The sequence below is a fragment of the Schistocerca cancellata genome, chromosome 7, assembly GCF_023864275.1.
Source record: "Schistocerca cancellata isolate TAMUIC-IGC-003103 chromosome 7, iqSchCanc2.1, whole genome shotgun sequence".
NCBI classification, from domain to species: domain Eukaryota; kingdom Metazoa; phylum Arthropoda; class Insecta; order Orthoptera; family Acrididae; genus Schistocerca; species Schistocerca cancellata.
Genome location: NC_064632.1, coordinates 599,352,831 through 599,379,370, shown reverse-complemented (window position 1 = coordinate 599,379,370; position 26,540 = coordinate 599,352,831).

The following is a 26,540-nucleotide window of genomic DNA, read 5'->3' as shown; positions in this document are numbered from 1 at the left end:
CCCCCTGCTGCGCAACGAGCCGGCCACGGTGGCCGAGAGGTTCTAAGCGCTTCAGTCCGGAACCACGTGGCTGCTACGGTCGCAGGTTTGAATCCTGCCTCGGGCACGGATGTGTGTGATGTCCGTAGGTTAGTTAGGTTTAAGTAGTTCTAAGTTTAGGGGACTGATAATATTTGAGATCCAGTCACACAGTGCTGTGAGCCATTTGAACCACTTCTTTTTCTGCACAACGAAATCACTATAGTATCCTCCGGTTTTTCTGTGAACGAAGAAGACCCATGATGGCTTGCTGGATAATACATTCGTCTTCACATAGCGGACCTACTACTGTGCTCTTGGTGGAACACACCCTTGCTATATTGCAGGTGTGTACATTAAGTATAAATCTTGGGGGCCAAATAGACAACTGGAGAGAGGCAATATCGTTTTCTGCTGCAGAAGAGAGGGGGAAAATTGTGAAATCGAAAAGACGTCCTCTCCAGGTATTGGAATCTTTTCTAACTCTATCGGACGCAAGACAGAGCTGCGAGTTCTACCACCCAGTTGGTGTGACTGCACCATAATGGGACGAGGGCTGCTTTGGTTTCAGTAAAAGTCGGTTCCATCAGCCAACTTGAGGGAGGTTTTGAGAGATTTTTCACACTGAATGATGCCCCTGGATTCCAATTTCCAACCAACCCGAATAACATATTTTGAAATCTATGTCTTATTCAACAGTAGTTACGTCATTCTACATTAAAAATAGAAGTAATGCAATAAATGCATTGAAGTTATCAGAGGTGATGTTTATAAGCGAGCAAATTGTCGTAGAAGTCCTCAAAGTTGAATAAGTGTTTTATTTTAAATTATTCTCTGTTTATCCTCTTCGTGGAAGTTAAAAATAGCATTTTTTTTGTTGGTTACTAACTACTAACCAACAGGACTTTTTTCAGTCGTTCTGAATTTTTGTATTTGAGATTTTTAATTTCAGTAGCCTAACATTAAGGAAGTGTAAAAAAAAAATTATAGCTTGTTGGGTACTCTGTGTATAAAGTCAAGATGATACTATTTCAGACTGCTGAACATGAAAGGAAGTCTTCATACTCATGTGTCAATGAATTGTATATGTTATTGAACTATCCATATCTTTTAGGTATCAAAGTGATCGACCTTAGTACTTTTAAGTGAATAATTATGAATTGTGGAAGATACAACTAGTTTTGTGTTTGGGGCACGACGCATTTGCAAACTCAAAAGAACTAGTCTTAACAAAATTGTCAACTTGAAATTTTACTTCCTCTTGGATAAATTTATGTGGAGGCCCATGACTCGCCAGAGTTTGGCACAAACGAGGTAGTTGTAGAGCAAGGTTACTGGACATACGAGAGAAGAACGTTGATAAGTGAAAGAGGAAAAACAGATGGAAGTGAGAGAAAGTAAAAAGAGTGGGCATAGGAAGAGGAGTAAAGAATAGGGACATGAGAGAGGGGATGATTGAGTGGAAGAAAGGGAAGAGACTAATGTCACAAAGAAGAGAGAAACAACATTTCAAAACCCGATAAAGAAAAGGAGAAAAAGAAAGCTTGTGTTTCAGCCATAGACGACAGGACGCTCTTGTAGAAGGTTATGATGAACTCAGACTAAACACAAGCAGTCAGTGGAACCACTGGCCCAATTTCCTTAACCTGAGTTCTTAAGGCAAGGTAGTTTCAATGTTCACAAATGTGGTCGAGATGTGCAAATGTATGATAGACACTGGAACGCTCAGGACCACCCAATCTGGCCTGGCTCCCCGTTCTAGAAACATAGACCTCATGAAATTAGGTGATCACAGTCAGTCACAAGATTGTACAGAAAATCCTAGACAAACCACAACTCCTTATACACTGACCTCCAAAGGTGACGAAGTTTGTTTGTGGATGCTAGGTCGGTGTATAAGGAGTTGTGGGTTGTCTAGGATTTTCTGTTGTGGCTGACTGTGATCACCTAATATCATGGGGTCTATGTTTCTAGAACGGGGAGCCATGCCAGATGGGGTGGTCCTGACCGTTCCTCAAGGAAATTGGACCAGTGGTTCCACTGACTGCTTGTGTTCAGTCTGAGTTCATCATAACCTTCTACAAGAGCGTCCTCTCGTCTATGGCTGAAACACAAGCTTTCTTCTTTTTTTTTATCGGATTTTGAAATGTTGTTTCTCTCTTCTTTGTGACATTAGTCTCTTCCCTTTGTTCCTCTCTCATGTCCCTGTTCTTCGACTCTATGAACTATGGGTTGTAAGTGGACATACGAACAAATACTTGGTAGAGGACTCAAAAAAAATCGATGAAGTCAACCTCCTGAGTAAATTGTAGCCACCTTTGACCGTGTCACGACGTGTGTTGGTAAGGTATAAGCAACTGACAAACAAATTGGGCCTGTGCGACAGTCCTGAATGCGAGTTTTGTGTGAAGGGTATGGCTGCGATGGTGGCCCGAAGGACATACGTAGACTCCCCTGTCTCAAGAATGTTTGTGATATTGTACAGTATTATATATAAAGAATATTGTATCTCAGTATAGATTTCACAGAATATTTTAGTTAATACAGTGCATCATGAATGCCTTTGTAAATGGCGAACGAATAAATAAAGATGTTGGTATCAACTGCTGTGACTCACCTCACGGGTTGTCCAACAGCAACGGCTGGGGGTCAGACCTGGCGTTTTGGCCCGTGCTGGACAGCCCTGAGTCGTCTCTGCCTATGGCGCTCAAGTACTCCTCGTTCTCTTCGCGAACTGCAACATAGGAGCACAAGCAAATAGCATCAGTACGTTGTATGTAGTGGACGTAAGCAAACACTGCTAGACAGCATATTTTTACAACGCAAAAATGCTATTGGGCCGCCTCAAAAGACACTACCTGCTGCCTTTGCGGGTGGAACATCGAAAATGAAACACTTTTACATTTGATAAAATTTTTATTTTTACATTTTACAATTATCGAACATGGTATGCGAACTAGCACATGTTGTAATGACGAAGGTACGAGCACAAGTACATCTATACTCAGCAAACACCCTGAGGTGCATGGCAGAGGATACGTCCCATTGTACTAGTTATTAGGGATATTTCCCACTCTATCTGCGGAAGGAGCAGTTGTACAGTGACTGTTTAAATGCATCTGTGTGTGCCTTAGGTACTCTGATCTTGTCTTCACCATCTCTGTGGGATGGGCACGTAGGCGGCTGTAATATATTCCTGGAGTCATCACTTAAAGCCAGTTCTTGAAACTCTGTAAGTAAGATTTCTCGGGATAGTTTGATAGGTGTCATGTATAATTTTGGTATCTGTATCGCAGAAGTCTGAGCTGCGGGGGCGAAATGGAGCAGACAACGTTAAGCTCTGGTAGAGTCAGGCAGTCACAGTTCAACTGTGATAATGTTAAGCAGCGTTTGAGTAAGGATGCAGACATTGTTGTGTTACAATGAGGAAGCAATGGCAATAATATATTTCAATTTGTTCAATCAACACGTAAAGCAGCAAGTGTAATGGAATGTCCAAGGTAGAGATAATAATGACGTTACTTTTTCTATAACTGCGTCATCGAACTAAAAGTTACTAGATTTGCGAGATAGGAAAGAGTATTCTTTGTATGTTAAGAAGTTCATTAAATTTAAAATATGCCCTTCGCACCTTTTCACAGTATACAAAAAACAGGAGTGTGTGCATATTTCATTTTCTTACCAATCTTTGTCTTACAATTCTTTTTAATGGATCATACAACCAGGTATATTCGATAAACAGTTCCATCTTCAGTTAACGGAGAACTCATTGTACCTTTCGAGTGTCTCTGTGTGGATACAGTAATCTGCAGCTTTAGCACAGTGGTGCGCAAGGAAGAGCAGTATTGCAATACGTTATCCACATTTGCGCAGAATAGAGGTAAGGAGAAAAATTATGGTTTTTTTTATTTATTCAATCAGGGCCAACTTTTGTTATTCAGAGACAGTTTTTGTGATTCATTTTGGAAAACCAATTACTCTAGGTTTCATGTCAAAGTTAGTTATTCAGACAGGTAATTCTGTTCAAAATTCTTGCAGTCAAATTACTAACTTTTACAATATGAAAGACCCCCCTTTTCGTTAGGACAATTAATTATTATTACAATGCAGCTTTGCATTCTCATTGCAACAGTTGATTTATTATTACAGCTCAGAGCTTACAATCAGAAACAGTACGTTAGTTGCTATATTTTTATTCATTCAGGTAACTTTCAAGTTTATGTCTACCTGGAAGAGTCAGCCAGTTCAATTTCTTCAACACCTCTATGACGCTTTCCCACGAATCGAAGAAACCTGTGACCATTCGTGCTGTCCTCTGTGTATGTTCAGTATCTGCTGTTAGTCCTATCTGTTACAGGTCACACACACTTAAGCAATATTCTAGTAATTTATAAGCAATCTCCTTTGTAGACAAACTGTAGTATGATACCTGCCCTGCCCACGACTGGGTCTCTGTGTTCGTTCCTTTTCATATTGCCCCAAAGTGTTACACCCAAGCATTTGTATGAATTGGCAGATTCCATCAGTGTCTCACTGTTGTTATAGTCACAGGATACTACGCTTTTTTCGTTTCGTGGAGAGCGCAGTTTTGCATTTCTGACGATTTAAAGCAAGTTGACAATCCTTGCATCACTTTGAAATCTTATCAACATCTGACTGAATATTTATGCACCTGCTCTCAGATAGTACTTCATTATAGATAACTGCATCATGTGCAAAAAAGCCTGATTTTACTATTGATATTGTCTGCAACGTCATTAACAAGAAATGAACAGCAAGGGTCCCAACACATTTCCCTAGGACACACCCCAACTTACTTCTACGTCTGACTATGACATCCAAGATAACATGCTGTGTCCTCACTACCAAAAATTCCTGAGCCCAGTCACAAATTTCACTCGATTTCCCCCCCCCCCCCACACCCAATATGATCAAACTTTTTACAATAAGCATAGGTGTGGTGCTGAGTCAAATGCTTTTCGGATATCAGTAAATGCTGCATCTAACTGATTGCATTGATCCAAAGCTTTCAGTATGTCATGTGAGAAAAGTGAGAGTAGGATTTCACATGATCGATGTTTCCGAAATCCATGCTGGTTTGCATTGAGATGAATCACGATTTTGGAACGTCTTTTGCTTTTCAAGAAAACGGTCTATTGGCACACGGTGAAACACAACTAGCTGTTCAACCACAACAAGTGCTGAGCACTACTGCAAGGGACTTTAATCCAATTCCGTATGTCTAGATTTCCAGAAGGCTTTTGACGCCATACCCCACAAGCGGCTTGCAGTGAAATTGCGCGATTATGGAATATCGTGTCAGTCATGTGACTAGATTCGTCATTGTGGGTCACTTCTACTACCCTTCTTGTAGAGGGGTGTGACCTGTGCCTTTTTCCAAAACCGGGGCACGTTTTTTTGTTCGAGGGATCTACGATAGATTGCAATTAGCTCCTTCTTCTAACTCCACCGCAAATTCAGTATAGAATCTGACAGTCATTCCATCGGGCCATGCAGCTTTGTTCAATTTTAACGATTTCAGCTGTTTCTCAACACCGCTGACGCTAATAATTACTTCATCCATCTTTTCAGTGGTACGAGGATTAAGCTGGAGCAATTTTCCTGGATTTTCCTCTGTAAAGGAACATGTTAAAACTTTGATGTTGGTCAGGGTACAAGTGCGTCTGAACAAAGAGTACACCGAACTATGGGCCTCCGCAGCCGACGACCCATGCATTTGCCAGTGTTAACACCATGACATAGGCAACTACGACTGAAATGCCCACGTGACCATCGGCACTGGACGCATTGGCATAGCATTGCACGGTCTGATTATTCCCGATAGTGTTTTCTTCATGCCAATGGAAGTGCACGAATCCTTCCTCATCCAGGGGGACAGCTCTTTGATACCCATACTGTGGTCCGAAGACGAGCTCAATTATGCTCTGGGGAACATTCACGTGGGCATCCACGGATCCAGTGGAGCTCGTGCAGGGCACCATGACGGCCAAGAAGCATCGTACACCCCTTCATGATGGTCATGTTTCCCGACAGCAGGGGCATTTTTCAACAAGATAACACTCCACGTCACAGGCCAGAAATATGGCAGAGTAGTTCGATGAAAACAGTGTCGAGTTCCATTAGATGTGTTGACCCCCAACCAGATCTGAACCCGATCGAACACATCTGGCATGTGGTTGAACGTGGCGTCAGAGCTCATCGCGTCCTTCCCTGGAATTTGGTGACTTGGGCGTCAGATGTGGAGTCAGCTCCCTCCAGTGACCTACAAAGACCTCACTGCTTCGATACGTCGCCGCTTTTATCCGTGCCAAAGGTGGACATGCCTGCGTGTATCCGGTATATGAATTCACAGACCAATCAATCTTGGAGTTCTGAAGACCCTCGGTATGGAGTTAAAAATAAGAATGTGTAGTGTCAGGGAACTAACAACTTGGGAAATGACGTATAGTTATTTTACGCACAATGATGTGAGTGTATATACCGCCAATGCGCTTTTGACGCCATTACGGCAGGCTTTCTCTAATGGAAACTATCGTCGTCCGTAGACCTCCTATTCCTTTCGTTGATTTTCCGCTGCTGTTCCAAGTCCTTTGCCGCCTGCCAGAATTGTAACCTCATCATCAGACCTTCAAGTTTTCTCCCTGATTTCTGATCCTATTTCCTCATTCTCCTTGGTTTCTATTACAGATTGCTCAATATACAGACTCTAATGTTCTGAACTTAAGGAAAGTGAAAAGTATGAATTTCCAGGTAAAAATTATGGTCCAGTTTGACTCCTCAAAACTCTTGCATACCCATCTAACACACGTAATTTTTTCGCCTGGGACATCGCATGTAAGCCGGCCGAGGTGGCCGTGCGGTTCTAGGCGCTGCAGTCCGGAACCGCGGGACTGCTACGGTCGCAGGTTCGAATCCTGCCTCGGGCATGGATGTGTGTGATGTCCTTAGGTTAGTTAGGTTTAAGTAGTTCTAAGTTCTAGGGGACTGATAACATCTTAGGTCAAGTCCCATATTGCTCAGAGCCATTTGAACCATTTTGAACATCGCATGTAATCAGTAATGTGTCACAGGTATGTAAACCTACCTTGTTTCGTCTCATTATACTTATTGCCTCATATATATTTTTCCCACTTTCTTACACCTCTTATCTTAAGGAACTACACCGAGTGCATGGATTCTGTAAATCGCTATATTTATCCGGTTAATCACGCCCATCGATACACCTCTATGCTTCCTCTGTCGAATTCTCATCATACTCCTCGGCCCTCGTCTTACATTTTATGAATGAAAGTTTATATGCCTTGTTTTAAGACGAAATAAGATTTATAAAACTGGTTTGATTTTCCAAAATTTTAGAACACGTTCAAAGTGGATGCTATTTATGCTTCTCAGTACTGTACATATTTTGAAGACCCAAAAAATGTGCAAACAATGCCTCTGGAATGTCGAAGTACAGCTCGTTGTTGAAGCGCTACATCGATAAAAAAAAACATCGCTGATTCCTGCGAGGAAATAAACGATCACTTATTCGAAAGTGTACGATGTATCAGAATATTGCAACTTGTCGTAAACGCGTTCTAGTTCACATTTACTAGAAAGAAACAATGAATTCCTGCATTTCTCGGAGGCACGCTGACACTGTGATAAACAGCTTTCTTTAAGATAATGATACCACCTACTGGGATCATACAGATACCGGAACAAGGGCAGCACTGATTAGCACACGTTGTAAAATGTATGCTACAATAAGGCAAAGCGAGTTTGATTCCCTGAGATGGAAAGAAATGGAGCATACGCGCTACATAACGACTGAGGACGCTAGCTGTCAACGCAATTTACGGCTTTCCTTGGACTGAGTGTTTGGCTTTTTTCCCATTCAAGCGCCACAACAGCAGATCGATCCGAGGGTAATTCCAGTAACGGCTGTTACGTAAACACGACAAGTCTGTTTATAGTTACGTCCTTGACCGGGTTATCCCTAGATAATAGCCCGCTTTTTGCTCCAAGTAATTCAAGTAGTGTCCCAGAGTGCAATGTAAATTCGACAACGGAAAATAATAGGAATTTTAGTACATGAGTGAATGACTGTCAAAAGTATCCACAACTAACTACGAACAGCTTGGAAAACAATGTTTATCTGTAATTATTCGGTAACGGTAGCTAGCAAGGGGAGAGGACGATAAGTGGGGTCGCCTGTTTTGATCAACTTTCTGTAAGGACGTTCTGTAATGAAAGTAGAGGGAAACGTGTTTCGGTTATTTGTTACACACAAATTTTTTAAGAAAATCTATCTCAAAGTTGATGACGGAAAATCGTATTTTCAGTGCTTTACAACTAAACATCTTCTAAGCGCATACATTTTTTTTTATCAGTATAATATGAGATACAAAGTTAATAATGTTCGAGTTATTAACGTTTTTGTGTTCGCATGCTGTAGGTTGGGCACCTCTGATTCGGCGATTTGGTATTAGATTGCTGGACGGTGTTCGATTCTTAGCTGTAGCTTTTTTTAGCTGTATGTGACAATAATCTGATAACTGGAATACTTTCTTTTCCCCATCTTGAAGTAAAACATTGGGAGATGTGATAAATTATTAAATAAGTATATACAATGTACTAACAGCTATTTTCATTGTGATACATACTATAAAAATAAATCTAAAGAATGTTATTGTTAACCGTAGATGATCATCTATTCGAGGGCCTTTTTGCAATGAATGAGATGAAACTTAGTATGACAGGCAAAACATACTTATGGCATCATGCGCAAAACACGCAGAGGATCTCGCCACATTGACATATTTTCCGGTACACTGTTCGTGGAACACTTATTTGAGTCAACTTGCTAAACAGAGATGTGTCAGATATCGATTTAGATGCGTGCAAAGCGTATATAAACATATCTACACTCCTGGAAATGGAAAAAAGAACACATTGACACCGTTGTGTCAGACCCACCATACTTGCTCCGGACACTGCGAGAGGGCTGTACAAGCAATGATCACACGCACGGCACAGCGGACACACCAGGAACCGCGGTGTTGGCCGTCGAATGGCGCTAGCTGCGCAGCATTTGTGCACCGCTGCCGTCAGTGTCAGCCAGTTTGCCGTGGCATACGGAGCTCCATCGCAGTCTAACACTGGTAGCACGCCGCGACAGCATGGACGTGAACCGTATGTGCAGTTGACGGACTTTGAGCGAGGGCGTATAGTGGGCATGCGGGAGGCCGGGTGGACGTACCGCCGAATTGCTCAACACGTGGGGCGTGAGGTCTCCACAGTACATCGATGTTGTCGCCAGTGGTCGGGGAAAGGTGCACGTGCCCGTCGACCTGGGACCGGACCGCAGCGACGCACGGATGCACGCCAAGACCGTAGGATCCTACGCAGTGCCGTAGGGGACCGCACCGCCACTTCCCAGCAAATTAGGGACACTGTTGCTTCTGGGGTATCGGCGAGGACCATTCGCAACCGTCTCCATGAAGCTGGGCTACGGTCCCGCACACCGTTAGGCCGTCTTCCGCTCACGCCCCAACATCGTGCAGCCCGCCTCCAGTGGTGTCGCGACAGGCGTGAATGGAGGGACGAATGGAGACGTGTCGTCTTCAGCGATGAGAGTCGCTTCTGCCTTGGTGCCAATGATGGTCGTATGCGTGTTTGGCGCCGTGCAGGTGAGCGCCACAATCAGGACTGCATACGACCGAGGCACACAGGGCCAACACCCGGCATCATGGTGTGGGGAGCGATCTCCTACACTGGCCGTACACCACTGGTGATCGTCGAGGGGACACTGAATAGTGCACGGTACATCCAAACCGTCATCGAACCCATCGTTCTACCATTCCTAGACCGGCAAGGGAACTTGCTGTTCCAACAGGACAATGCACGTCCGCATGTATCCCGTGCCACCCAACGTGCTCTAGAAGGTGTAAGTCAACTACCCTGGCCAGCAAGATCTCCGGATCTGTCCCCCATTGAGCATGTTTGGGACTGGATGAAGCGTCGTCTCACGCGGTCTGCACGTCCAGCACGAACGCTGGTCCAACTGAGGCGCCAGGTGGAAATGGCATGGCAAGCCGTTCCACAGGACTACATCCAGCATCTCTACGATCGTCTCCATGGGAGAACCGCAGCCTGCATTGCTGCGAAAGGTGGATATACACTGTACTAGTGCTGACATTGTGCATGCTCTGTTGCCTGTGTCTATGTGCCTGTGGTTCTGTCAGTGTGATCATGTGATGTATCTGACCCCAGGAATGTGTCAATAAAGTTTCCCCTTCCTGGGACAATGAATTCACGGTGTTCTTATTTCAATTTCCAGGAGTGTAGAAAGATAGGCGAGGACAACTAGTTATAGACGGAGGCACGAATTTTGATACCATACGTTCTATCCTATAATTCTCTGCTCTGCTGTGATGTCGCAAGATTTTCAAGTCGTGCTCCTAAATTCTTTACTTGTCCGAAAACGTTGCTGTCACACGGTTGACAAAGAAAGGTACATTCCGGTGGTGTCAACTTCAAGATGCATGTCGGTTGAGCATTATCGTCTCGTAGCGCGTCATTTATCCCGAAGTACTGGGTGATCAAAAAGTCAGTATAAAACCCCATGTCATTCCAAGCATGTGTGTCAATTTGTACCTCTCTCTCTACATTATTACGTGATTTATTCAGTTTTCAAATTTATACCGACTTTTTGATCACCCGGTAAATCAGCTGTCACATTATACACTCCTGGAAATGGAAAAAAGAACACATTGACACCGGTGTGTCAGAACCACCATACTTGCTCCGGACACTGCGAGAGGGCTGTACAAGCAATGATCACACGCACGGCACAGCGGACACACCAGGAACCGCGGTGTTGGCCGTCGAATGGCGCTAGCTGCGCAGCATTTGTGCACCGCCGCCGTCAGTGTCAGCCAGTTTGCCGTGGCATACGGAGCTCCATCGCAGTCTTTAACACTGGTAGCATGCCGCGACAGCGTGGATGTGGTGAACCGTATGTGCAGTTGACGGACTTTGAGCGAGGGCGTATAGTGGGCATGCGGGAGGCCGGGTGGACGTACCGCCAAATTGCTCAACACGTGGGGCGTGAGGTCTCCACAGTACATCGATGTTGTCGCCAGTGGTCGGCGGAAGGTGCACGTGCCCGTCGACCTGGGACCGGACCGCAGCGACGCACGGATGCACGCCAAGACCGTAGGATCCTACGCAGTGCCGTAGGGGACCGCACCGCCACTTCCCAGCAAATTAGGGACACTGTTGCTCTTGGGGTATCGGCGAGGACCATTCGCAACCGTCTCCATGAAGCTGGGATACGGTCCCGCACACCGTTAGGCCGTCTTCCGCTCACGCCCCAACATCGTGCAGCCCGCCTCCAGTGGTGTCGCGACAGGCGTGAATGGAGGGACGAATGGAGACGTGTCGTCTTCAGCGATGAGAGTCGCTTCTGCCTTGGTGCCAATGATGGTCGTATGCGTGTTTGGCGCCGTGCAGGTGAGCGCCACAATCAGGACTGCATACGACCGAGGCACACAGGGCCAACACCCGGCATCATGGTGTGGGGAGCGATCTCCTACACTGGCAGTACACCACTGGTGATCGTCGAGGGGACACTGAATAGTGCACGGTACACCCAAACCGTCATCGAACCCATCGTTCTACCATTCCTAGACGGGCAAGGGAACTTGCTGTTCCAACAGGACAATGCACGTCTGCATGTATCCCGTGCCACCCAACGTGCTCTAGAAGGTGTAAGTCAACTACCCTGGCCAGCAAGATCTCCGGATCTGTCCCCCATTGAGCATGTTTGGGACTGGATGAAGCGTCGTCCACGCGGTCTGCACGTCCGGCACGAACGCTGGTCCAACTGAGGCGCCAGGTGGAAATGGCATGGCATGCCGTTCCACTGGACTACATCCAGCATCTCTACGATCGTCTCCATGGGAGAATAGCAGCCTGCATTGCTGCGAAAGGTGGATATACACTGTACTAGTGCCGACATTGTGCATGCTCTGTTGCCTGTGGTTCTGTCAGTGTGATCATGTGATGTATCTGACCCCAGGATTGTGTCAATAAAGTTTCCCATTCCTGGGACAATGAATTCACGGTGTTCTTATTTCAGTTTCCAAGAGTGTATATGCTCGATTATTAATTACACCTGCCGATGTTTTACTTAAAAAGAGGAAATAAAGGTACTTCCAATTATGAGAATATTATCAGATTCACCGAAAAAATATTGTACTAAAAAAAAACCACGACCAAGAAGTGAACATGGTCCAGCAGTCTGATAGTTTAATGTCTCCACCGATGATTTCGCTCTGCTAGATATCTACAATGACGGATGCACAAGTTACAACACAATAATGCTAATAACTCCGACGTTATTAACTTTGGACCCCATATCATACTAATAAAAAATGATAGTTTTTAGTCGGTCTTTGTATATAAAGCGTGGAAAATACGATTTTTCCGTCGTTAACTATGACCTAGATTTTGTTTCAAAAACTTGAGAGCGTCTAGCAAAAAGGATGAAACACCTGTTTCTCTGTTTTTCAATACAGAACAACGTCCTTCAAAACTTGATCAAAATTGGCGACCCACATGGCAGACCCCTCCCCTTGTAAGTCCATGTGTGACAGACTTCATTTTCTTCACTGAAAATATGTTTCAGAAGTTTTAAGCATATCATCCCTCAGTGAAAGAGAGGAATGAGGGCGAAATGCGGAAGAGTATTACACGACTGCGCCGAAAACCTGTGTCCTAGGACTTCATAGCCTCGAGCGTAAAGCAAAGACGTACGGCCAGATGGCTGTAGCGGAATTTTCTCGCGTGCCGTGACGGTTCCACAGACTACCTTGTGCCGCTAACCCCCGAGCTTAAATAACAGTCTCTGCTTTCTCTGTTATTAACAAGCAGCTCTCAAATAGATTTCTCTGTTTGCAGCCGGGTCGAATGTTTACTGAGGTCCCTGCCTCTCGCACAGCGGCGTGCCGATTCTTGTAAATATTACGGCTGCCGGTTTTAATTTTTCCGTAAATATTACCCCCCTCCGAATCTTTGTGCCTGGACCGCTCGCTTGACGTGTTTCCAGACACCGCCTACAAGCACGGTGCGCGGAGGGGAGAACGCGCAGGCGGAATTATAATCATCACCGCCTTAACTTCTCCTCCAACTCTAGCACCCTCTCCTCTGGTTCACTTCGTTTCCTCTACCAACTGGCTCAACGTTCTAGGCAAGGCTAAAGAGACTGCCTGTACTACGCTTGTCTGTCCTTTTAGGGTGTGCGAGGGTGGTTTGATAATTCTGGTAACAAAGCAAGAAAAAAAAATGTACACGAAACAAACAGTTCACCTTACTTCTCAACGAAGTCTCGTTTGAGGTATATACACTTCATTCAGCGGTCCTCCAGCTTTTTCGTGCCATCGGAAAAATAGGTTCTGTCGAACTCTGCAAAATACCCGTTGACTGCAACCATCACATCTTCATTTGATGAAAATTTCTTCCCAGAAACACAAAGTTTCAAGTTGCGGAACAGGAGAAAGTCGCTTGAGGCTAAATCTGGTGAAAGCGGTTGATGAGGAATCAATTCATGCACCTCCGCCACTGTTATCGCTGATGTGTGGTATGATGCATTATCCTGGTAAAGAGCACTTTTTTGCGTGTCGGCCCTGGTCGTTTTTCAGCCAACGAAAGCTTCACACGATCAACAATGAAGCATTATAGCGTATCTTTCCCCTTTTCCAGGTAATCTACGAGGATCATTCCTTGCGAGTCCCAAAAGAACAGTTGTTATCACCTTCTCAGACGACAAAATAGTCTTCGCCTTCTCCAGTGCACCCGATATAGCCCGTCGGCTTTAATCAGTGACGTCATAGTTTACTTGCAAGTATTAATGTCTTTATTTTCGAGACAATGGTAACAATCGTTTATCTTCTGTGGCGAGGCGTCATCATTGTAAACTGGAATAAATAAAAGGTTTTTAAAAGACAGGGCTACACATTGTGGATGATTTTTGTCGTTTGTATTAATGAAAATCATTTGTTCGTTCCTATTCATTCGGTAGCTACTTTTATTCTTAGGGAGTTTGACATATTTTTAAAGAATTTTTTTTCACTCTGGAGAGTTTTTACTTTTTGATATTCGTTAGGAGGTATGGATTCATCTATTCCTGTGAACATGGAAGACTAGAAGCAGGTCTGCATTACGGAATGCAAATTATACTGTTGTCGCTTTTTTCCGCCTTCACAAGTATCATTACGATATTTTTTAGCCGATACTAGTACTATAGAAGGCAGAAAGGCCGACATTCGAAAAATTTGTAGCCGCTACATCTGTCGACCTATATAGGTCTAGTGAAGAATAGGAAACTAGGATTCAAAGGAGCAATATATATTATGTTCGAAATATGGATGTACGTGAAATGTTTTCTCCATCCCGCACTCCTTTGTTTCTCAACAATGGCCTTTGCTGTTAAATACATCATCTGTGGTAACTTCTGACGTCATTGGTCAAAGCGGGACTGCTTGCATCCCATTATTTAGTAATCCCAATTTCACTAGCGTTTGTCCATTGCTTAAAGGCAAATATACGACACATTAACTCATTTGTAAAGTACTCAGACGTCTGAACCTGTTTTATATGTGTGAGTTCAGTTCTTTAAGGAATTGGAGGTGGGCAGGATGACTGGTTAATAATATGTAGTACGCTGTTGTTTCACTTGTTGTTTGTACTTTGATGTGTAATAATGGATCCAGGTTTCATCGACAGTGACAAGTCGATGAAAAAAATCTTGCGGACTGCGATTAACCAACCAGTCATTGTGCTGAAATATTGTGCCGGATACGCTTTTGGCCGACTGTGAGCAACCGCCATATCCATCTGTCACATTGATTTTTCATAGCCAATTCTCCGTGCAGGATATTATGCACTCGCTCATTTGAGATGCCTACAGCCTCAGTAGTCAAACGAATTTTTATTCGACGTCTTGCATTACCATACCAGAGGTTTTGGAAATGGGTTCATTAATACAAAAGTGCATGATATTCGCAGATAGTGCAGAGTCGGTGTGAATTACATCCAGTTATGTTTTAATTTGTGCAGCACTTCAATCCTTCAAATGAAAATGTTTAACAACGGTACGAAACTCGGTGTTCTCCATTTTCAATCGCAGTCGACACACTGACTATTTGAGACGGCTGTCAACGATGAACTGTGCATTGAACAATGTTGAAAGCATTTATTGATCCTTGGAGTAATTAACCTTACCAACGATGAAAGTGCAACGAAAATGTTGCATTCCTTCATAGAAATTCACCAGACTTACCGAACAACCCTAGTATTGCCAGGAGGTATGGGATCGTTACGGTACCACATAGGGTTTGCGAAGGATATTGAAAAGTTGAAAGAAGGGCATTTAGTTTTGTATTATCCTGAAAAAAGAGTGTGTCACAGATATGATACGTGCTATGGTGTGGCAATCATTAAAACAAGGGCGGTTTTTCTTTGTGGTGAGACATTTTCACAATATTCCAAAGACAATTTTCTGTTCCGAATTTGAAAATATTTTGTACATATGGAGAGACTGGAACTCACTCTCTTAAATTCTGATGGCGGCAGGGGTAAAACGCAAGGGGCGAAAGGCTATTAACAAATAGTACAGAAACCAGTTGGCAGCTATAAGAGTCGAAGGCCCTAAAGGGAACCAGTGATTGAGATAGGGTTGTAGTCTGACCCCGATGTTATTCAATCTGAACACTGAGGAAGCCAAAGAAACTCTTCCATGATTTCTGATGACATTAATTCTGTCAGACACAGCAAAGTACTTCGAAGAGCAGATGAACGGAACGGACAGTGTCTTGAAAGGATGATATAAGACGAACATCAACAAAAGCAAAACGAAGGTATTGGAATGTAGACGAATTGAATCAAGTGCCGCCGAGAGAATTAGATTTGGAAATGAGACACAGTATTAGATGAGTTTTGCTATTTGGGCAGCGAAGTAAGTGACGATGTTTGAAGTAGAGAGGATATAAAATGGCAAGGAAAGCGTTTCTGGAGAAGAGAAATTTGTTGACATCGAGTGTAGATTTAAGTGTCAGTAAGCCTTTTCTGAAAGTATTTGTATGGAGTATTGCCATATATGGATGTGAAACATAGACGATGAACAGTAGACAAGAAGAGAATAGAAGCTTTAGTTACGTGACCTAACCATCTAATCTTCAGCACTCTTCTGTAGCAGCACGTTTCTAATGAGGAGGTACTGTGGGCAAAATAATGTTGTGCCACAGCCTGACTAGAAGAAACGATCACTAATTTAGTACTGGTGAGAAGTGTTGGGGATCCAAATCGTAGACGGAGATTGAGATGGGTGCGAGTTATTCGGGGATGCGGAGGCTTGCACTGGATACATTAGCACGGAGAGCTGCATCAGACGAGTCTTCGGATTGAAGAACACAAGAAAAAATATTCATGAAATGGCGTGCAAATTCGCTTACCATGTACTTAAATAATGTTTGTTGTAAGCACATCCGATGTTTGTCATAGAGTGAACAAAAACCTTAACTCACAGTGTCGCCAACTCTCAAATACATGATTTCCCTCCACTGGTTCACGACCAATCTAGACAAATAAATCTTTGAATAACATTCCCATATGTCTTTCGACAAGATAACACAGAACTTTTTTTTTGGAAGTTTAGTTTCTATTCATCCCATTTCAGTGAGTGTTAGCTGGATTGTTTGATTCTCCATTCAAATGTCAAATAAAAACGTAAAAAAACTTTGTTTTCAACAAACGCTTTGACGAGGTAACAGCGTATAACACACAGAAGAGTGTGGATTTAAGGTACGTAAATTTGATGAAACAGATTAAAATTTAACGTCGCCGCCGTGCACTAAAAACAAAGCTAGTTGCGAAAATATTATTACGCACAATACTGTAGATGACGAAATTTGTTGGCACTGATTTGACCATAAAACAGAGCAGAGTCAATCTCGTTAATGGATGGTGTTTCAAGTGGAAATTGCGAATGTTTAGAGACAGAACGTCAGGCATGTTATTGAGCAAAGATGATGTGTCAATAATGACAGCAGCTGTTACAACGTCCCATTACACCTCATGTCGGCACTACAGTTACAGCACTCTGTGAACTGGATTTTTTTTTTACTTTGGTCTTTGGCTGTCACTGTTTGGTACGTAAATGCCGGGTGATTAAATTAAAGAAACGCTGTTCGCACAGGTCCAATGTGGGCTGTGATTATCGTATAGCGCCTAAATTCGTAGATATTGTAAGGCCCTACTGCGAAACCGATTAATGATAGAAAAATAACTAGTTCCAATTTTGACCACCGGGTGAAAATGAGGCGCTGTGAATGCAAGAAAGACATATAGCGGTGTTTTCACATTTATTGAAATTGGAACGGCATGTAGACAGATAACGTCAAACGACAGAGAGGGGCGAGCAAATGAGGAAAGCATAATGTTTTTATTATTATTAACAACCGCTTACACGAATTGTTCGGTATGAGCAACGGAGACATCGGCGAGATGCTGCATACGTCGAACGACGTGACCAACAGTTGCTCGCAGCAGATCCCGTGGAATCTGAGCAACGTGTTTCTGTATACTAGGCTTCATATCAGGTAGAGATCGAGTATGTCCTTGGAAAACTCATCCTTTAGACATCTCCATAGCCGTAAGTCACAGATTCCGATGAGGTGATCTTGCCGGCCATCCTTCTGGAGATAGCACGTCCGTGGAAGGTTGCATTAAGCCGAACTTTCACTGGGACAACGACATGTGGTGTTGGCCCATCTTACATGAAAACTGTGGTTTCCACACAGTTTCACTCTTCCGATGCAGGAATCACCTTCTCTACAACGAGGTCTCGATAGCGTTCACACATAACAAGCCCTCTGGGTTTTCTCTTCAAAGAAGAATGGATCAAGAGTACACGTGCTTGTGAACCCACAATCACACACGACGAGTGCAATGACTCTTCATGCAGAACACGCGGCTTAACAGTACCCCAAATTGGGTAGTTGTGTGGATTCCCTGCTGTCTATAGCATAAGATGTGCTTCGTCACATCATAGTATATTGCCCAGCCACACGTCGCAAATTCAGAATGCCGTGGACCATGTTGCTGCACCATCTGGATCTTGTACGCGTTCCAGTGTAAAACAGATCGCAAAACTTCCCGTACAGTTGAGCAGGGGATGGACAATTCTCGTGACATTGCCCGTGCACTAGCCGCGGTATGGCCTGCATAGTTAAACGGCTCTGAGGTCATCAGTCCCCTAGAACTTGGGTGTAAGTAGTTCTAACTAACCTAAGGACATCACACACATCCATGCCTGAGGCCGGATTTGAACCTGCGACCGTAGCAGTCGCGCGGATCCGGACTGAAGCGCCTAGAACCGCTCGGCCACCGTTGCCGGCTCCTTGCATGGATCTGACGTGCATTTGTGCAACGGTCGTTCAATACGTAACGCAACGCATTTTTTTCTGAAAGGTTGTTTTATTCAGGACTCCAATATACCAGATTATTCCCCACTATTTTGGCCAACAAAATCTATTTTTCAACAGTATCTCCGTTCGAAGCGAAGGCTTGAATGCCCGAATGGCAGCACCCTACTGGTCGACGCCGGAGCCAACGTCTCGCTGCATCAATAACTTCCCCATCATCCACGTACTGCTTCCAGCGAAGCAAATTCTTCATTGGGACAAAGAGATGGAAGTTGGAAGGTGCGAGATGCAGGCTATAGGGTGGATCAGGATAAACAGTCCAATGAAGTTTTGTGGGCCCCTCTTGGATGCACAGACTTGTGTGAGGCCTTGCGTTATCATGGAGACAGAGAAGTTCGTTTGCATTTCTGTGGCGACGAACACGCTAAAGTCGTTTCCTGAGAGTGGTACATTACACTTCAGAGTTGATCATCGTGCCACGATGGAGGACATCAAACAGAGCAACCCCCTCGGAGTCCCAGAAGACAGTCGCCAGCACTTTACCGGCTGAGATTGCAGCCTGGAACGTTTACTTCGGAGGAAAGGTGGTGCGACACCTCTCCACGGATTGCCGTTTTGTTTCCGGTAGGAATTGATAAGCCGGCCGTTGTGGCCGAGCGGTTCTAGGCGCTTCAGTCCAGAACCGCGCTGCTGCTACGGTCGCAGTTTCGTATCCTGCCTCAGGCATGGATGTGTGTGATGTCCTTAGGTTTAAGTAGTTGTAACCAACCTAAGTCTAGGGGACTGGTGACCTCAGATGTTAGGTCCTATAGTGCTTAGAACCATTTTTTCGGAAGTGTGTTTATTACCTGCGATGTTTTTCGAGAAAAAATTGTCACGATCAGCCTCATATCGCGCAAGCAATTCCGCACAGATGGTCCTCCGTTGCTCTTTAAGGTCGTTTGTTCGGCGGTGAGAAACGCAGAGGGCACACACCGTTGAGCACCCTATCTGGAGGACGTATGGGTCAGAACTACCAACAGAGACGTCCAATCGAGCAGTGATGTGGTTCGTTGTGATCCGTCGGTCACCTCGAATGAGAGTGTCCGCATGTTCCAACATTGCAGGAATCACAGCCGAGTGCGAGAGGTCGGATAGGTTTGCGCGACCTTGTTGCGATGATAACGAACGCCTCGCCCAACGACTCAACGTGCTTTTGTTCACTGGCAGGTGTCCGTAGACATCCTCCAAGCGCCTACGAATACCTGCGACGCTCTGGTTTTGCGCCAAAAGAATCTCAGTTACAGCTCTCTGCTTGCAACGCACCGCCATTACAGATGCCATTTTTAAGGCTACCTGCAGTGCCGCCACCTATCGGAACTTCATGAAACTATAACGTCGGAAGCGGGAATTTTCCACAACAACTTCGCATTTTTTATACGATACCGGCTGAGGAAAGAAGTGTGTTACATTAATTATTGAACGCCCCTTGGACCATCTCCGAATGTCCTTCAATCACCATTTACTTCGTCTTCCACAGAACTTTTTCCTTTGTATTTTCCCTTCATTGATGAGTTGTAATAACTACTATCTCTCGCCTACTTGTAATGTGCCCTAGATATTAAATCTTCCTTCGCTTTATAGTGACCAATAGTTCTTTTTGCTCTTTCATCCAATGGAAGACTGCTTCGACTCAAGTTTTCAACAGCCAAGGTAAGGGGCAGTGATGCAGATACATTTCAAAAGCATTACATTTTTTCTCTAGACATTGGCCAAGGGTCCAAGTTTCGCATCCATAGAGAGATGTGGAGAACACGTGGCAGCGAATCGTTCTCATTCTCAGTTGTTAACCAAGATCCGACCTTACGAATAGTTTTTTCATACTAACGAACAATCTATCTTGCTCTATTCTAGATCTGATCCCTTTCTTACAGTCACATTGCTCATACATCATAGTGAACAAATTCTTCTAGGAGGAAACACCGAACAACTAATTTACATTTGTTGACGAGATCGCCTGTATTCTTCTCTGAGAGAGGACTACCGTATTTTACGGACTATAAGACGCATCTTTTTATTCGAAAAACTGCCTCCAAAGTTCAGGTGCATCTTATACTCGAAATGAATATAAAAATGTCCAGTGTCTGATTTTAAATTCCCACCAGTCCTAAAATTGGCCACATATTCGATGACGCGGGCAATCTGGCAACATTAGACAAAACTCCTTTGACATTTGATGTGTCGAGTAACAGCAAATTTGCCACGAAATGTATTAAAACAAGTTGACATGAAAAAAATGATCTACACTGCTGTCCCTGCGGTACTAAACTTAATCCAATGACCATTTTCAAGCCCAAAACAATGCCAAAACCTTCTGAAATACTGCCAGGTGTTGATGCTGTTCACATACATGACAATGGTTGGATGGACTAGGCTGGTATGAAATTGTGGACTGACTGAGTGTGTGAGAGAAGAGTGGCCTTCTTGTGCTAGATCAGTTTAGAAGTCATTTGAAAAACTTTGAGACACGGAAACACAGTGTTTGCTGTTCTTGCGGGAGGACTTACTTCACAACTGCAATCTCTTGATGTCTCGATAACTAAACCATTAAAAGTGGGTAGGAGAGAAGGATAGAACAAATGGATGATGGATGAAACCTAACATGATTTCAGCCCGAAGGTAGCTTTAAAACGGCCTACATTAAATCAAGTGTGTCGGTGCAAAAAACAGTCGTGGTCTAGAGTGACAGGAGGCATCACTGTTAAATCTTTTAGAAGTGCGGCGTAAGTTATGCTCTCGATGGCAGTTGGAAACCATTTCATATATGGTCAGGACGACGACGACGACGACGATGATGAAGATGAAGAAGTAAGTTCAGATGACTATTTTCAGGGATTTTAAAGGTCAGTTCGGTGTTATAAACCAAACCTTTTTTTTGTCCAGATTTACAATCTAATAATAAAAATTGTAAAAATGTTCTTTTCTTAAAATTGCTTAAATATTAAGGTGTGTCTTATAGTCCGTAGGGTACAACTTGAAAGTGTTGTTAAACAGGCCAAACTGGTCCCTGCAGTGGACATTGTATATTGCGTACTTCATTTGTATAGCCATAGTGTCCGTAGTTGCTTTACAATTCTTGAGGCTATTTTTCATCTGTCGTTATAACTACAGAAATGTGTGATTTTCTTTCACACGCGTTTCGCTTTGTTAAGGTAAAGCATCATCACTGTTGATGATTTTCGTTTGATTTCTCGCTTACATCGCGAAATGCCATCTGCTAGCAAATTGTCGTTTTTCTGCGTTAGAAAGTGATAGTTTTGGTCTAATATTTAGTTGTTGTGCAGCACTACGAATTTTTTTATGTTTTCACAACACATCTTTATGCACACCACCCACTGTATTCTGTTTGTTTTTGTACTGTGAAGTACAAAAACAAACAGAATACAATGGTATGCATAAAATTTTGTTGTGAAAACATAAGAAATGCATAGTGCTGCACAACAACTAAATATTAGACCAAAATTATCAGTATCTAACTTAGAATAAGGACGATGTGCTAGTAGACGGCATTTTCCGATGTAAGCGAAAATCAGCACCATTGTTGATGATTTACCTCAATAAAGCGAAACGCGTCGGGTGAAAAAAGTCACGCATTTATGTAGTTCCAATGACGGAACAAAATCAACCCCACGAATTTTCTATTATGTGTTGATGCGGAGGTAGATCATTTGCGACGACAAGCGCCGTCTGCGAACCTAATATTGTTAATTATTTTTTCGTTTATAATTATGTATGACAATGAGAAATGCATGCTTGGACATAAATAAGGATGCCAGCCAAGCATGCCGATTGCGCTGTTGTATTTGCACAGGTGCCGTACGTGGTCGATGTCCCCAATTCGTTTCAAGTGTTTGCCGTGGTCACAACAGTGCATTATGACGTAGCTGACTGAATTCGAACGATGGCAAACTGTTGGTGCGTGCTTTTGTAACCATGCCAGCGGAATTGCCTGGCAGAGGGTTCATCGAATTTCCTTCACAATAATTCTCTATAATTCCAGTCCTAAACAGCGCGCGGAAGGAACGAACACCCGTATCTGTCCGTGCGAGCTCTGATTTCCCTCATTCTATTATGTTGATCGTTTCTCCCTGCGTAGGTCGGCGTCAACAAAATATTTTCGCATTCGGAGAAGAAAGTTGGTGTATGAAATTTCGTGAGAACATCCCGCCGCAACCAGGAACGCCATTATTGTAATAACGTCCGCCCTAAGTCCCGTACTCCATTAATCCTGTCCGGTAAGGATTCCAAACCGCGCAGCAGTATTCCAAAAGAGGGCGGACAAGCATACTGTAGGCAGTCTCTCTACTACACCTGTTGCATCTTCTAAGTTTTGTGCCAATACAACGCAGTCTTTGGTTTGCCTTCCCCACAACATTTTCTATGTGTTCTTTCCAATTTAATTGGTTCATAATTGTATTTCCTAGGTATTTTGTTGAATTTTAGGCCTTTAGATTTGATTGATATATCGCGTAACCGAAGTTTAACGGACTCCTTTTAGCACTCATGTGCATGACCTCGCACTTTTCATTATTTGCCAAATTTCGCACCACACAGATAATTTTTCTAAATCGTTCTCCAATTTTTTTTATTTTTCTGAAGATTTTGCTAGGTAATAAACGACAGCATGAGTGCAAACAAGCTAAGACGGCTGCTCAGATTGTCTCCTAAATCGTTTATGTGGAAAAGGTACAGCCGAGGGCCTATAACACCTACCTTGGGGAACGCCAAAAATCACTTCTGTTTGCTCGATGATTTTCCGTCAGTTACTATGAGCTGTGACGTCTCTGACAGTAAATCACGAATCCAGTTGCATAACAAACGATATTCCATAAACATGCAATTTCACTACAAGACGCTTGTGACGTATTGCATCAAAAGCCTACTTGGAAATCTAGAACTACGGAATCAGTTTGAAATCCCTTACAATAGTGCCCAGCACTTGGTGTGGTTGAAGAGCTGGTTGTGTTTCATAAGAAAAATGTTGTATAAATCCGTGTTTACAATGTGCCAATAGACCCTTTTCTGGGAGGTAATTCATGTTGTTCGAACACAATACACATTCCAAAATCATGCTGCATATCGACGTTAATACAAGGACCTGTAATTTAGTGCATTACTCCTACTGCCTTTCTTTAGTATTGATCTGACCTGTGCAACTTTCCAGTCTTTGAGTACAGATATTACATCGAGAGAGTGGTTGTATGTGATTGGTAAGTATGGAACTATTCTATTAGCATACTCTCAAAGGAACGTGAGTGGAACACAATTTGCTTCACTAAACCGAGGATACCTGATGTTAAGTTACTTACATAGGCAGCTGTTCTCGATTCGAATACTGGAGTATTTACTTCGTCGTCTTTGGTGAACGAATTTGGGAAGGCTGTGTTTAGTAACCCTGCTTTAACAGCACTGTCATCGATAGTATTTTCATTGATAGTGCGCAGAGAAGGCACTGATTCTGTCTTACAGCTAGCATACTTTACGTACGAGGAGAATCTCTTTGGCTTTTCTCAGAGATTTCGAGACGAAGTTTCATTATGGGAACTATTGTAAGCATCTCGCATAATGACGATAAATAAGAGGACTATAGCCACGAAAGCCACTGCAGAACTGAATGTCGCACTTGCGAACACCATCAGCATCAAAACAACACGAAGGGCGCTCCAGAAACAATGAATAACAGGGCGGGATGGAATTCCAAAACCACTTACCCATGAAGCGCAAAAGGAAATCGTGGCACATAGGTTCAAATGGCTCTGAGCACTATGCGACTTCTGAGACCATGAGTCGCCTAGAACTTAGAACTAATTAAACCTAACTAACCTAAGGACATCACACACATCCATGACCGAGGCAGGATTCGAACCTGCGACCGTAGCGGTCGCGCGGTTCCAGACTGTAGCGCCTAGAACCGATGGGACACTCCGACCGGCTAGGCACATAGATCATAAAAGCTGAACTATGAAGTAACGGGGAAAAAGTCCTCGGGTCGAATGAATCTCGTTTACACTGTTCCCAACCTCCGGCCTACTTTACGTCCTAAGAGTGAAACATGGAGGGGTTCAGTGACGATTTGGGGCGCCGTAGGTCGCGTTTCTGCTAAAGTTCATACACACATCAGAAAAAGTTTCGCATCACCTCATGTACCAGAACTCCTGAAGATAGACGTCGACTGCGGATATTGTATCAGAGACACAGTCTCTCTGATTGTTCAGAGATGTCACTAAACCCGCCCAAAGATGTAAACAGCCACGCATGAGCAGCGTCTAGTAGAAGGATGGGGTCCGACAGCCGATCAGTTCCAGTCATTCCACCAGGAAGGAGGTACACGGCTAGAGTTGTCTGTAGTTCAACCGTTTCTAGACGGTCAATACTCTGACAGCAAAGCCACCGTGTTCAATAATGCTTTTCATGCAGCCTCAGGACGTCGTGTTACGACTCAAATTGTGCGCAATAGGCTGCACGATGCGCCACTTCACTCCCGACGCCCATCTTTGCAAACACGACATTGTAAGTGTGTACGGGTCGCACGCTGCTGTGCGGTACTTAACACGCGCTCGCCAGCTGACAGTTTGCTCGGTCAGTACACGTGTGTCCAGCTGCAGTGCGACGCAGCAAGTCAGCCTCTGGCCGCAGCGCGCCCAACTAACTAGCGCCAGCTCGGGCGCGAATGTGTCTCTTTCCTTAGATCACAGTGGAGCCTTTCGATACGACCATAATTAGGGTGTCAGACACAGTGATAATGGGTGCGCGTAGCGAGCGTGTTTTATAATCAGCCTTTGTTTAAACGTACTTCTCGTGTTCGCGTATTTGCCGTACCTCGAGGACCCACAGCTTACAAATATTTCGTCTAATTATTATCCGGGGCAACAACACCCTTATAGAAGTGGGATAATTATAGAAAAATCCACAGTCCTGAAGAGGTGCAGCACAACGTGAACTTAGAGCAGCAGCACGAACATTTTCCGACTACGCGGGGACACCCAACGCTGGAATTCAGGTTGCTCTATTCCAGTTTGGCTAGAATACCAAAGGCAGTGACGGATTTTTATTTTACATTTGATTGACTCACTGGCGTTAAATCACACGAAATGTCGCAATCCAGTCAGAGTAACGTTGTCGATCTACAACCTGTTATTAATGAACTGCAAGAAGAGATTCGGCTGTTAAAAGCAGAAAGAAGCGAGTGTAACATTGAGAAAGACTTGTCAAATGATAGTTCGTGCAGTACAGGTACAACTACAGTAAAGAATTTTTCATTATTGCCGTTAGTACCAGTGTTTAGTGGGGAACCCGAAAATGATGTGAAGGTATTTCTTCGTAAACTTGAAGGTGCCGCCCTGTTAGGATCGTGGTCAGATTCCGATAAGCTAGTGGTTGTCGAATTAAGAATTCGAGGAGCAGCACAAGATTTATTTAGCGCGGAGTGTACTTGCGAGAAAACAGAAGATTACAATGAGTTTAGAACGGTTGTTGTTCAGAGATTTAATCGTAAAAACGCGATAAGATTTTACAGAGAGCAGCTTCACAGTTTCCGAATGCGACGAGACGAATCTGTCGAGCAGTTTGCCGACAGAATTTGAAACATCATCGCTCAAACATACGAGTTACTAGATAATGAAAATGAACATCGCATTCAGTTGTTGGAGGCCGGCCAGAGAGCACTCACTCAAGCTAAACAGGTCTCTGCTGCCAAGTCATTACCACTTGTCATCGATGAAGGGTGAAAAACAAAGGAAAAAGTATTCACTTTCTTTTGCCTGATGGCGGATTTAGGGAGTGGGGATGCATGACAGAAGCGCATTCTTACGCAACTTTGGTAAAAATAAACGTACGTTTATACCGGAACAGCGTTGCTTACGTTGATTAGGACTCTATAATCATACTGATATACTAAAAAGGACAACCAAATCAGCATCCACTGCAACGTGGATAGTAGCACGAGAAGATTTGTTTCTACTTTTTAGACATTACCGCAAACTCTAGAAAATTCGA